The following is a 12837-nucleotide window of genomic DNA, read 5'->3' as shown; positions in this document are numbered from 1 at the left end:
TTTCATTCATTAATAGTTGGGGACAGTTTTATTCATCATTTTCCCATTAACTATTGCTATCGTATCTACTTTGTATTTTTTCCAAGTTAAATAAATGACTTAAGGTCATATGAATTATAATTTGAGCTGGTATTCAAAGCCCTGTTTGTCTGATTCCATCCAGGGGCAAATTATTTAGGTACAGTGCGTATTTCCTCATCTATAGAATAAGGATAGTCATAACCTATTAAATGGACTAATTTTGAAAATGATATTTTATAAATGTAAAAAAAAAGATCAATTTGATGCCCCTTGAAAATCTGGAGGCATCATAGCTGGTTGGGCATTCAGGGAAGTAAGGGACCAAGCAGATGTTTGTGATGAAGTCAAAATTCTGAAGTCAGAGGTGGAGCAGGTTGAGGGCTCCAGGAGAGAGTGGTTCTCTGTGGATCAGAGAAAGCAGCAGCCTTGGCCAGTCCAGGCAGGCAGGGAGTGGAGGCGACAGATGTAGCAGGTGTGATAGATGAAGGCCACCAGCCCTGTAGGTTCGGGCCCATCTTGGGTGGGGCCAGGCCTTCAGACAGCAGCTTGTCCCTCTAACCTCTCTGCTGTCTACCTGGGGAGCACATGGCCTCGGGACCTGCCAGCCTGAAAGGTGGGTTTCAAGGTGTGGCTTAAAGATATGCTATAGGCTGCTTCCCCAGCTTTTGAATAAGTAGACTCAAGTGAGTGAGTTCACTATTGCTGTGCTGTTGCACACAATTTGCCTGTGCTAGAAAGACTTCCCATCTTCTTACCTCTGACCAGCTGACAGTAGTACCAGGCACGTTGAATATGAGGCAATTGCTAAGTGCTGGCTGATGGAGGGACTGGGTTTGTATCACATCTTGGATTCTGAGAACTTTAGCTTACATTTATAGTTTTAGGGTAAGGGAAAATGTCATATATTGTTATTTCTGATTATAATGCCATTTAATTTTAAAGATGATATTAAATCAATGGATGAAAGAAATTAAATTAATGATATCAAATAATAATAATAATAATAATAGCATTTATTGAATGCTACTGTGTGGCAAACAGGCAAACAGTAGTGTTCTGAGTCTCTCAGACTGCCCATTGAGCAAGGTGATGGTATTTCACCGTGGTTTTACTGACTAGAGAGGTGGCACCAGGCAGGTGATTCCAGAGGCCAGAGTCTTAGTCACCACGTGACACTGCCTCCATCAGAACAAGTTCCATTTCTCTGGTACTTAAGATCAATTCTTGCCACAGCACCTTGGGGTAGTCCCTTGTTTGCCAGATTTCCACCCCTGTGCTACCACCTTGTGCTAGGCAGGAATTGGAACACAGGACCACTCCTGCAGGCCAGGTCCTTCCTTTTCCAGAGTAGGGCTGCTGTAAGAATTTGGATTTGAAGTTCCCTGTCTCTGGCTTCTTATCTTTTGCTTGTAAAACAGATAAACATATCTTGTCTCATTTTTATGTTACATCACAAGAATGATTCACATTTTAATTGTGAGTAGGGCAGAGTGGTAGCTCGTCTGTCTTCAGAGTTTGTTGTGCATGTTATCATTTTCACATCTTAGGATATAATTGTGTCCAATTTGGGGCATCCACTGAAACAATAACAACCAAAAATATTTTCTGACTTCTGAAGTTTGGAATCAAACCATGTGGGAAGTTGGGTTAGGAATAGGAGTTGAACATACCTAACGTGGGCTCTGTTCAGTTACTCTGGCTTTCAGGGTTCTGGTTACATGACTTAGACTGGATTTCTTGCAACACCAACTCCTTTTCTTCCCTCAGTCTTTGTATCATTTTTTTCCTGTGAGCCCCCTAACTCTTCTGGCAGTTTTTTAATTGAGGTTTTGTAATCTTAATGGTCTGGGACTATAAAAAGCCAAGTTTGTGCCAGAATTTTTCCAAGACCAGACATGGGTTTTGACACCACGATAAATTAAAAATAAATAAAGAAACTGGCAGTGAAAATGAGGGATTTTTTTTTCCCAAGCAAGCAAGCAAGGCCTACTTATAAATTTCAGGCATGTTTTCTTAGTACTTCAGCTCAGTGTTACAGTGCTTAGCTACATTAATCTGTTACTGGGTAACTCCAGAAAGAATGTTAGACCAAACCATTAGGAGATTGGTGATTTTTCCCCCCTTGAGCATTATTGAAATTTGACAACATTCTCATAGTCTCTGCTTTCTGTTCAGGATTTGGCTATCAAAAATACAGGAAAGTGAAAGGAACCAAGAGAAACTAATGACCAAATGAATAGTAGTGTTTAAAGTCGCAAGTTGCTACGATACAGGCTTCACCGTGACCTGGGTGGATAAATGCTAAACGGGATTTGCTCCCTGGAGAATCCGGGTGCCTGTTCCACCAATTCTGTTTGTCTCCAGCTGGTTTGTTGGCCTTCTCCTTTTCCCAGCACCACTTATTTCAGTTCTGAGAAACAGCTTCCTCCCATTACAGGCCCCGATTCAATTAGGCAGGAGATGGTGCTGAAGGTTTTTGTTCCCATCAGCTTCTGTGCTAGGGAGTAGCTGCGCTGGGAAACCTTGGAGAGGCGTTGAGATGAGCATCTTCAGATTCTGGTCCCTCCTCAACCTGGTGACCCAGTGGCATTCAAATCAAGCTCCCTCTCCTCCCCTCTCTGTCCCCTGGCCCCATCCTGGCTCCCCCCAAATGGGAGTATATTTCACTGTGCCTTGGTTGACAAATATTGCTAAGTCATTAGGAAACCAAACATTTTCTTCTTGAGGCCAAGTAATCCTAGCACTCTTCTGAGTGTGTGCGTTTGGAGTTCAGTTTGCCCTGCAGGATCTATATCCTTTTTCCAAAGTGTGACTTAAGACTTAACAAAAAAAGGACCAAAGAAGCTTTGAAGCATCTTAAAAATAACCCAATAAAAAACTTCCTTCTCTTTCTTTAGTCTACTGTCTAATTTTAGGCCACCATGTGGAATGGAGCTTTTATTGAGGTTTGAAATGTTAAAATAAGAAGGGATTTGTGTATATTTTCATTTTTTACTTCATTTACTGGAAATGCTGAGGTGGTTTGGGAGGTACTTCTGATCTAAAGAGGAAATTCCATAAATCACCCATGGGAATGTGTCACATTTACCATTCCAAGGAGGTGTTGGTAATTTTCATCTGGCATCTTTGCCCTTGTCTGTCCCCATACCTGCCCCTAATCTCCATTTCAAAATTTGAACATTTATGTTAATCACTCTTGAAAAGTTTTACTCAGATTCTTGAAATCCTATGTTTAGGGTTTTTTTCAGATTAGTCTTGTAAAAAGTTGAAACCAAAAAAGTTGTCGGATTGGAGTTGTGGCTCAGTGGCAGAGTGCTTTCCTTGCACATGTGAGGCACTGGGTTTAATCCTCAGCACCACTTAAAAATAAACAAAATAAAGATATTGTGTCCATGTATAACTAAAAAATTTTTTAAAAAATGGTCAAAGATCCTCTGGTATTGTGTGTTAGGGAGACATGCTATTATCATTGAATGTGCCTCCAAAACCTACCAGCATTAGCAAGTGGCCACGTGTTTGGTTTGGACTAATTTATAAAGTGTTTGTGTGCTTATGAAAATTTATCTCTGCTATTCAAACTAGTTGCGTAGGAAAGGGAGCCGAAAAGCACAATTAGAAAAGAAGCTTCTCTATGAATTCTAGTGTTTCTTTTTGATCATTGGGCACTAAAAGAAGGATCATTTTTTGGTTCTCAACTTTTCTATTTAGGTCTCTCAGGTGAAGTTGCAACTATTGAGAGCTGGAATATACTCTGGTGATTTGCTTTTTCCTAATGACTTCCAAGCCCCCCCTCCCAAAAGATAGAATAGCTCCTGAGTTAGGTATAACAGAAACAAGTGACTTCTAATATGTAGTCAAAATTAATAATTTTTCCTCTACTTGTAAAATGTATAGTAGGTACTTTTCAGTGTTATTCTACAAATGTTTTGTCCATTAGTTGTTTAAATAAAAGGTCGGGGGTGGGGTAGGATCATCATCTGTGGTTACTCGTATTTTGTTTCTGATAAACCAGTATTTACTGAACAACCTGCAGATCCACCAGATCCCAGAAATCAGTTCTGGTGGTTAATGCATGCATTTTGTAACATAAAGACTTTCCCTTTAAAATTTTTCCCCTTTTAAAAATGTCCCCATTTTGTTCTCATTGCTTTTACTGGGAATACCAAAAGGTGAGTCTCTTGTCTTAATAGGATGCATAGTTCCAATGCAGGTACTTAAGCTATGTCTTCTTATGCTGATCTTTTTACTCAGGGATTTGTCTACGTACATGCAAAGTCAACTTAACTTTTTGACCCAATTAACTGATTGGCATGATTAATTTAATTAAAATAGAAGAAGTGCTTTGCACAGAGGAGCAGTCTTCATATAATGTGGTGGTTAAGAAGAACAAGATTGATTTGATTTGATAATTAAATAATTTGATTCACACGATAATTTTGTGTCCATCAGAGATATAAGTTCAAATCCTTACTAGCTAGGTGACCTTGGTCTTAAACTTTAAAGTCTCACTTTCCCCCCATCTATTAAAATGTCATAAAGGCCTGTGCCTCATAAAGTTGCTGTGGGGATTGGACAAGTAAGCCATGTAAAGTGCTTAGCACAACACTTGGCCCCAAGTCAATTGTGGACAATAGTACCTATTGTCACATTCTAGAATTCTTAAAGTATGTGTCCTCTGACTGATACCATGTCTCAGATTGCTGTGGAGGGTTCTCTGTGAGTGAACAGAGAGTGGCTTCTTTCTCTGCAAACACCAGCAGCAAGGCATCATTTGTGCTTAGCCCACCTTCTTGCAGTTGAGACATTCCTCCCTCTCTTCTTCACATCAACTGTAAATTCTGATAATAGTTTCTTTATTTAAAAAATGATGATTTTCACAGTGCTCATCTTGATTTTTATAAAAACTCTTAAAGTAGACAAAGCAGAAAGACTTTTAGAGCTGAAAGGAAGTGTGGTGGGCTCATGTCCACCCCACTGTCCTGCAGGTGAAGGTCCTGGATGTAGTAACTGGAGATGATTTGAACTCAGTGCCCTCTCCACTATCCCACGCTGATCACTTTTCTTTTTAATTAAAAATGCCCTGTTCTTGGCCTCTTATTGACAGGTTGCTCACAGATCTTAATTTCTAGGGCTCTCAAAAATGTTTAATGAGTTTATCTGGATTAAATCCAGATACTCTGACCATATAGAGCTCCTTTCAGTTTCAGAGATAACCTGAGTACACAGCCTAGGAGCCATCATAAGTTTCTTAGTCTCTTTAAGATCGTGGCCCTTTTTTGTAACCTTCTGAGAAGTCAGTCTTGCAGACCTTGATTTCTTTCTGTCACCATCTCTTGCTGCATGTTTTTGTTTTGTTTTGTTTTGTTTTTTTACTTCTGTTACCACATTTTAAATAACGATAACCAGGGTTCTGTACTGAAGTATCTCCAGTTAATTCAGGCATTCCAGGTATATATTTACAGACTTCCCTTTTCTGTTGTAGTTTTTGGAATGGTAATTTTGCTCTTTTGAGTTTCCTTTATCAAAACTGCTCTGATTGTAGGGTCTTATGCTATTATGAATATGTTCCCCTGCTAGTTAATATCCTCTCAGCCACATAAGAAAATGATCAGTGCATGCAATTTGTATGTGAAATGCAGCCCAAGGAACATAGTCTTCCATCTAAACCTTTGCTTGAATCCTCTGTATTACAATCTAGTCAATTATTCCCCCCTAAACAATATTGTTCTTCTGATCTTTCTTCTGTATTCTCCTCTATATATTCTTTTTCCTATTTTTTATTATATTGTGTCCCTAAAAACTAAGACATTTTAAAATGTAATTTGATGCCTTACCATTTTATCCATATTTAAATTGGATTTGAGAAATTTACTTTTGTATTAGGTTTATAAATTCTTTTATCCTCTAACAGTTTTAGCTTATTCAAAGGTGATGCTTGCTCTTTGCAAATGTTTTATAACAAACTTTCTATTCTATTAAAGATTCAATGAAAATTTACATTTAATTAACCATGGATATTTTTTAGGACCTCAAGAAATATCTCTTTTAAATGCTACCCCTTTATAAAATTTTTCCAGGTACCAGAAGTTCAACTTCAGTTTATTTTAGTCTGGTTATGGTGTCTGAAAAAAATTTCCCATAGAAATAAAGCAAAATAAATAGCTATATTTAACAGTTCTTAATGAGCCTGTGTTTTCTTACAGAGTAACTGATTTTTTTTTGTAATAGAAATTTGATATTGTAGTTAGATTTGGCTTTATTTTTTTCACATCGGGATTCAGATTCTGCTAGTGTTGATTGTACAATGTATTTTAAATGTCATTGTTCACATTTTTGTAAGTTCTTAATTTTAGGAAGAAAATTAAGTGTGTTTTGTAGATGTGCTGGAGGTGCTGTGGGTCTGTTTTAAAGAATTTAGTGGTGTCTTCTGAGAAAATAATAACTGTGATATGCTGCTGAAAACCTAGAGTTGGGAATCAATATCCCATACTTGATTTGAAAAAGAAATCTCTGTGAACTTTATAGAGCATTCTAGCATGGCACAAAGTGAGCATCCCTCAACACAATAATCTGTGCTGTTTAGTGAGTCCTAGATCATGGCTGTGGAGCTCTTTTTCAAGGTAAAGAACTCTTCACTTTAATTAAAAACTGATTTGAGATAAGTTTGAAATATATGGAGGAGGATTAAGAGTATATTTCCTCAGTGTGGGTTTTGCCCCTGTTGTTCTTTTTTTTTTTAATATTTATTTTTAGCTATAACAATATCTTTATTTTATTTTTATGTGTTGCTGAGGATCAAACCCAGTACCTCATACATGGTAGGTGAGCACTCTACCTCTGAGCCACAACCACAGCCCATCCCCCTGTTGTTCTTATAGGTATATTTTGGTACATTTCTCAGTGTAGAACAAACTTGGAAGGCAATGTGACTGACCAGTGGTATTTTATTTCAAAGAGTTCCTGCTAATATGTAGGGGTGGTTACTATATTTTTGTTTTGTAACAGCATGCTGAAAACAATTTTTTTTGAGTAGCTATGTGCAGATGCATATTTGCTGTCCAAACTAGTTAATGGGCTTACAACTGGAAGGTGTACACTCTAGTATCTGTGTTCTCCAGCTTGCAGCAGTGCTGTCTGAAGCTTGTAACTGCTGATGTTAATCTCCAGCTTATTCTGCTGCTATCCAAAAATTAACATAAAGCAGAATAAAATGTGATGTAAATCTATTTCTCTGCGTACTCAAAGTACTGATAATAAAATAAAAAAGGTGAAATTTCTTATATTGCACTCTAAAACTTTAACGGAGTGTGTGTGTGTGTGTGTGTGTGTGTGTGTGTGTGTAATTGAGCAGAGAGAAGCAATAAAATGACTTTCAATCAAGCTAATGAATTTTGAATTTTTATCTCAATGAGAGTTCTACCTTAAATTCACTTGGTTGATTTGATAGCAGTATTTGTAATGCAAAGAAGAGATGAGGGTTTGGACCCCATATTCATAATATTCCAGAAAAATTTCATTGCTTGATGGCTACAAACTCCAATTTTCCACAGAAGGGTACAAATTGGCATGTTTATTTACTTCTCTAGTTATTTACAGTCAAAGTTTGTATTTCAGGAGTCTGCAGGTAGAGAGGATCCAAATAAAGATTCTCTTAATATTGCATGGTTTGGCTAAGAGGCTTCTTGTTATTGTGCTTGCTGTGGGTCCTGGGCTTTCCTGAGGACAGCAGACAGACTATTTCCACTTCAAATAGAGTAAATAGTCACAGTGGGGTAAGGGAAAAGCAGATGAAAAAGCCACAAGGCAATTCATTAACCCATTTAAAGACATTTTCAGGCAACTTGTTAAGCTTCGAAGGTCAAACTGACCACTGTTTAATTCATAGCAGGAAAAAAATTCTGGTAGAAGAAAAAAGTTAGGAAACTTGACCTTTAATGCATAACAAGTTGTCCTAAAATGTTTTTTTTTTTCAAGCTTGATCCCTTGCTAGCATGATTCAACTTCTAATCTATGTAAATCTAACTTTTAAATCATATTTAGCTTTATAGAAGAGCTTAATTCCTTTGGATTTTAGAGCAGGCTGCAGAGTTTTTGATGGTGGTGCCCTGATGTATATTTCGAGCCACAGAGAGGGCGCCGCCTGCAAAGACCATTTGGAATGAACATACGAGGGTCACCCAAATCAATGGCCATGTTTGCTGTTGTGAACAGGTTCTGGCCTGGACACCGAGTGTGGGGTCTGGGGTTAGATTTTTATGTCTTTTTGTCTGAGCCTCACTGAGTCACAGTCGTGGACCTCTGGCAGGCCATGCCTGTGAGCGGCAGGAAGGCAGTGCTGTGGAGTGGGGTGGTGTTGGCAGAGCACTTTCCAGGCATGCTAGCACCTAGCGCACAAGCGGAGAACTTTGCTTCTGCCAACTGTGACTTCAGAACCCAGGTCTGTTCCTGAACCTGGATGCCCAGCTGTCAGTGTGTCGCCATATGTCACCAGCACATGGCACCCTAATTAAAATTTCAAATTGCATGCATTTGTGTTTGCTGGCTGGCTTGCTTAAAAGGCAGGGACCTCACCACCCCAGCATCCTCTCCTTCATCTCTCCGAAGTATTTTGTTTGCCATCCTTAGGAATGGGTTGGAAAGTGGCTTTTCCCTATTAAAACAAAACAAAACAAAACACATTATTCTCAAATGTTTTCAACTCCCATTTTGAAGTAAAAATAGCCCCTATTTGTAGGGAGGAGAAGGGTTTGAGGAAATGTGACTGGAGCCCTTGATTAGAATTCTGAAAATCAGGAGCATGTTCCTGCTTTCCCTGGCTCGTTTAGATTGCCATTTATGCCCTCAGTCTTCTAGGATGAAAAAGAGTGAATATTACTATCCCTTAAACATAGTGTAAAACTTTTAGAAATGAAGCTTGTTTGATATGAGCCATAGTTATACTTTAGGATTAGACCATGTGAAGTGGTGTTAATTAGTATGTGCATTTCTTTTGTGTTGTCCTCTCTTTGTGCATATATATGACTCTGTGTTTACATTTGAATGTTTGAAAAGGGATTAGATTGAGCCCTCCTGGAAAGCAGTACAACAAAATCCTGTAGAAGTAGGTCTTACATACTGCTGGTTGAGGGGATCCTCTATTAATAGCTACCATTTATCCATCATTTACAAAATTCTAACAAAACGCAAATCAGTTTACCTGTGCCTCTCATTCTCTTCTCATCCTTCTCTGTTACTCAGCAACTCTGACATCCTCATTTTAGCAGTGAGCTTTCTGTGGCTTACTTGTATAGCATTTCCAAAGTAACACATCTAGTGTACAATAAAAAAATGGGATTTGAACCCAGATCTGTTTGACTCAAAACTACACATGTTGTATTGCTTTCTCTCTGGGAAAAATATGCAACTTCCCCCCCTCTCCCCGATTTATTATAATTCTAGCTTTCTAGATACTGGAAACTGTAACCTCCAAGTATTTATTTATTTTTGCATATATAGGCTGAGTATCCCTTATCAAAAATGCTTGGGAGTGGAAGTGTTTCAGATTTGGGATGTATTTTGAATTTTGGAAGATTTGCACATAGGATTTCTTAGGGAAGAGACCCTAGACTAAACATGAAATTAATTTATGTTTCATGTACACCTTATTCACAAAACCTAAAGGTTATTTCATACAATAATTATAGTGCATCTGCATTGGGATGTGACCCATCATATAAGGTCAGGTGTGGAATGTTCCACTTATGATATCAGTTCTCAAAATGTCTCAGATGTTGGAGCATTTGGGATTTCAAATTTTGGGATTAGGAATGCTCAACATGTACTTTTAGTACGTTTTGGGCATGTGTTTATAAAGTTGAACTAGAATGTTACAGTTCATTTTTTGTTGACCCCTATTCACCATTGGAAGTGGTGACAACCAGGGATATTTTCAACTTTAGCCAGGTTGGAAACGTTGTCTCTTGGCAAAATGGACCGAGAGATTTATTTTATTTTTTGAGATGGGGTCTTGCTGTGTTTTCCAGGCTAGCCTTGAACACCTGGGTTCCAGTGATCTTCCTGCCTCAGCCTTTTGAGTACCTAGGACTACAGACATGCCTCCAATGCCTTTGCAAGGCACTTGACCTGTCTGTGCCTCAGTTTTTACATCTGTATGAGAGGGATAGTAATATTATGTGTTAATTTATATAAAACACCTAGAATTTCCTTCATAGAATATTAACAGGATCCAATCAATGTTAGTTAAAATTAGTCATCACATTTTACATGTCACAGAAAAAAGAGTGTATTTTTCTAGAAAAAATTAGTTGATACATTTTACAGAAAATACTGATATTAAACAATTGACCTTTTTTAAAAAAAAATTTTAGTTGTAGCTGGACACAATACCTTTATTTTACTTATTTATTTTTATGTGGTGCTAAGGATCGAACCCAGGGTCTCACACGTGCTAGGGGAGCACTCTACCACTGAACCATAACCCCAGCCCACCATTGACCTTTTTATAGCATTTCTTAAAATATGAGTCACTCTCATGATTTGATCTGTTGGTCAACAATCATTCTGCAAAGTGATGTATGGAATCTCCAAAATGAAAAAGGATCATAAACCCTGAAAAGATGTCAGTCATGTTGGTAGACAAGACATATTCATTTAACTGTGTTTCAAAGAGTGCTGTAGATTGTTTATGTACTTAGTTCAGTGAGTTATCACAACCATATAATTAAATGTATACTAAAATAATGACAAAAAATGAAGAAAAGCTAAACAAACAAACCAAGAAGACTCCACAAACTTTAATCATATATATAATGCTATTAGTGATATTTTGAACAATGATAATGTCAGTAATAGAAGACAGCAGTACACATTGAAGACAGTTCTCTTGTGGCTCCAGACGTGTTATTTACATACTTTAGCAAAGTGACAGAATTCTACCCTCTATGATCTTTTCAACTCCAAATGATTCACTTCTTGTAAAACTACCATTTGTTCCATAGGGTTGCTGAAACACAACAAAGTGTGAAATGGAAAACGATGACTCCCTCTACATTTTATTTAAAAATAGGCAATTCTGATGAGAATCTGCAACACAAGCCAGGATTTTTATTAAGATTTCATGCACTTTCTCAGATTTGGCTTTGTTGTTGTTGTTGTTACCTTAAGTATCACATGAAGATACATCCTGATAGCTTAAAGAATCAATATATTTTACTACATCTGTGGAAAACACAGCGATTATTGATAATTTTTGTAATTTTTGTAAGATTATTGTATTGATTTTAATTGACACAAGCTCTCCTCTATAGCATCACTGCCTTGAGATAAAACTGGCTTATGGCCTGTCAACTGATCTGTTTTCTTTCTTCCACTGAGCTTTAAAACATAATGCTCTTTCTGGTGCTTAAAGAGAGAGACTTGTTTGAGTCTTTGTGTGTTTTATGTATCACATTAAGAAAATTGTAAAGAACTTGATGAAAGCTTAAGGCAAACTCTTGAAATAATGTTTGTCAGGTAAGATTCCTGTCTCTTCGAACTAAAAGAAAGGCAGCAGGAAGCAAGGAGAGAAGAAGGGAAGGAAAGAGAAGGGATGGAGAGAAGGAGGAAGGGAGGGAAAAGAAAGGGTGGGTGTCATTAGGATAGCAGGTAGTAAAAGCCTGTTTAATGTAACATCAATTGTGGAGAAAATATTAGGTCCAATTACATAAGGATTGCAGGAGAGAGAGCACCTTGAGAATAATTTAATTAGAATGAATTTATGAGAGAAAGGTCCTGAGCCATTAGACAAAGAGAAGGCAATGGTGTTGTGCTCTTCTTTTACAAGAGCATTTTAATGAGTTTCCACACAAAGTATTTCAGGTAAAAGATTTGTAGCAGGTGTGAATAGAAATGTAGCTCAAAATAAAAACTGTCAAATAGCTCCAGTAGCAATTTCTGGGCTAAGAGTACTCTGTAAAGTAACCGAATGCTAGTATTTCTTCAGGATGATTTTAATGAACAAATATCACATATAAAACAACTTAAAAAATACTCAGATTCCAGTGTGTTCTTTAACTTGGTTTTACGTATTGAACTGTATGTAGTCTTGTCCTCCCTTGGCTTCCCATCCTGGGAGTTGTCACACCATGATTTAGAAAGCACTGCAGACTTGCTGATTGCCCCAATATTCTAGAGGGTAGGTGCTATTGGTAACTGCAGGTTGAGATTTTGCTTCTCACATGTTTTCCTATTTCTGGTAAGAAGGAATTAAAGTGTTCTCTCCCTATAGTATAATTGTGGTCATAAACTTTATCAGGGTTCTTTTAAATAAATCTCAAGTAAGTGAAAAAGAAGGAGAACACTGGTGAAATTTGGGAACAGATTCTAAAACAAAAAACAACAACCCCAAAACCCCCACGACTTTAACTTTGGTTAAAATGTGTTGCCTAAGACTCTAAGAAATCTTTCCATATATAAGATTCGTATGGAAGAGTTTTTAGAAAGTTGACAAGAGAATATTTTATTGTATTAGGATTTATTTGTGTATGTTCCACAGAAGGTATGTTTTTTAGATTTATTACAAATAATTCTGTTAATCTTATCTAAGATATTCTGACATGCCAGGTGGTTAAAATAGAATGATGCATACCAGGTCTATAGAAATGCCATAAGTTATTACATGGTAATATAAGTATTTCTGGTATCCATGACTAACTTTTAAAATGGCAAAGTTATAAATATCTGTAAAGTCTATGTGCATTTGTTACTGATTATTGTGGCATTAATGTGTAAGGAACATGTTTTTTTGTTTTATTTTCCATCCTTACATTTTATTTATAA

General features: G+C 37.3%; 1 protein-coding gene across 3 annotated transcripts in view; it reads left to right on the top strand.

Annotated features, from left to right (window-relative positions):
• Positions 1 to 12837, top strand: part of NFIA (nuclear factor I A) — a 356321-nt gene that overhangs the window by 97725 nt on the left and 245759 nt on the right. The gene's annotated exons all lie outside the window — the stretch shown is intronic.

The sequence above is a fragment of the Spermophilus citellus genome, assembly GCF_964194105.1.
Source record: "Spermophilus citellus genome assembly, chromosome: 9".
NCBI lineage: Eukaryota > Metazoa > Chordata > Mammalia > Rodentia > Sciuridae > Spermophilus > Spermophilus citellus.
The sequence above is the reverse complement of the archived record's forward strand: the minus strand, read 5'-3'. Positions and strand labels throughout refer to the sequence as shown.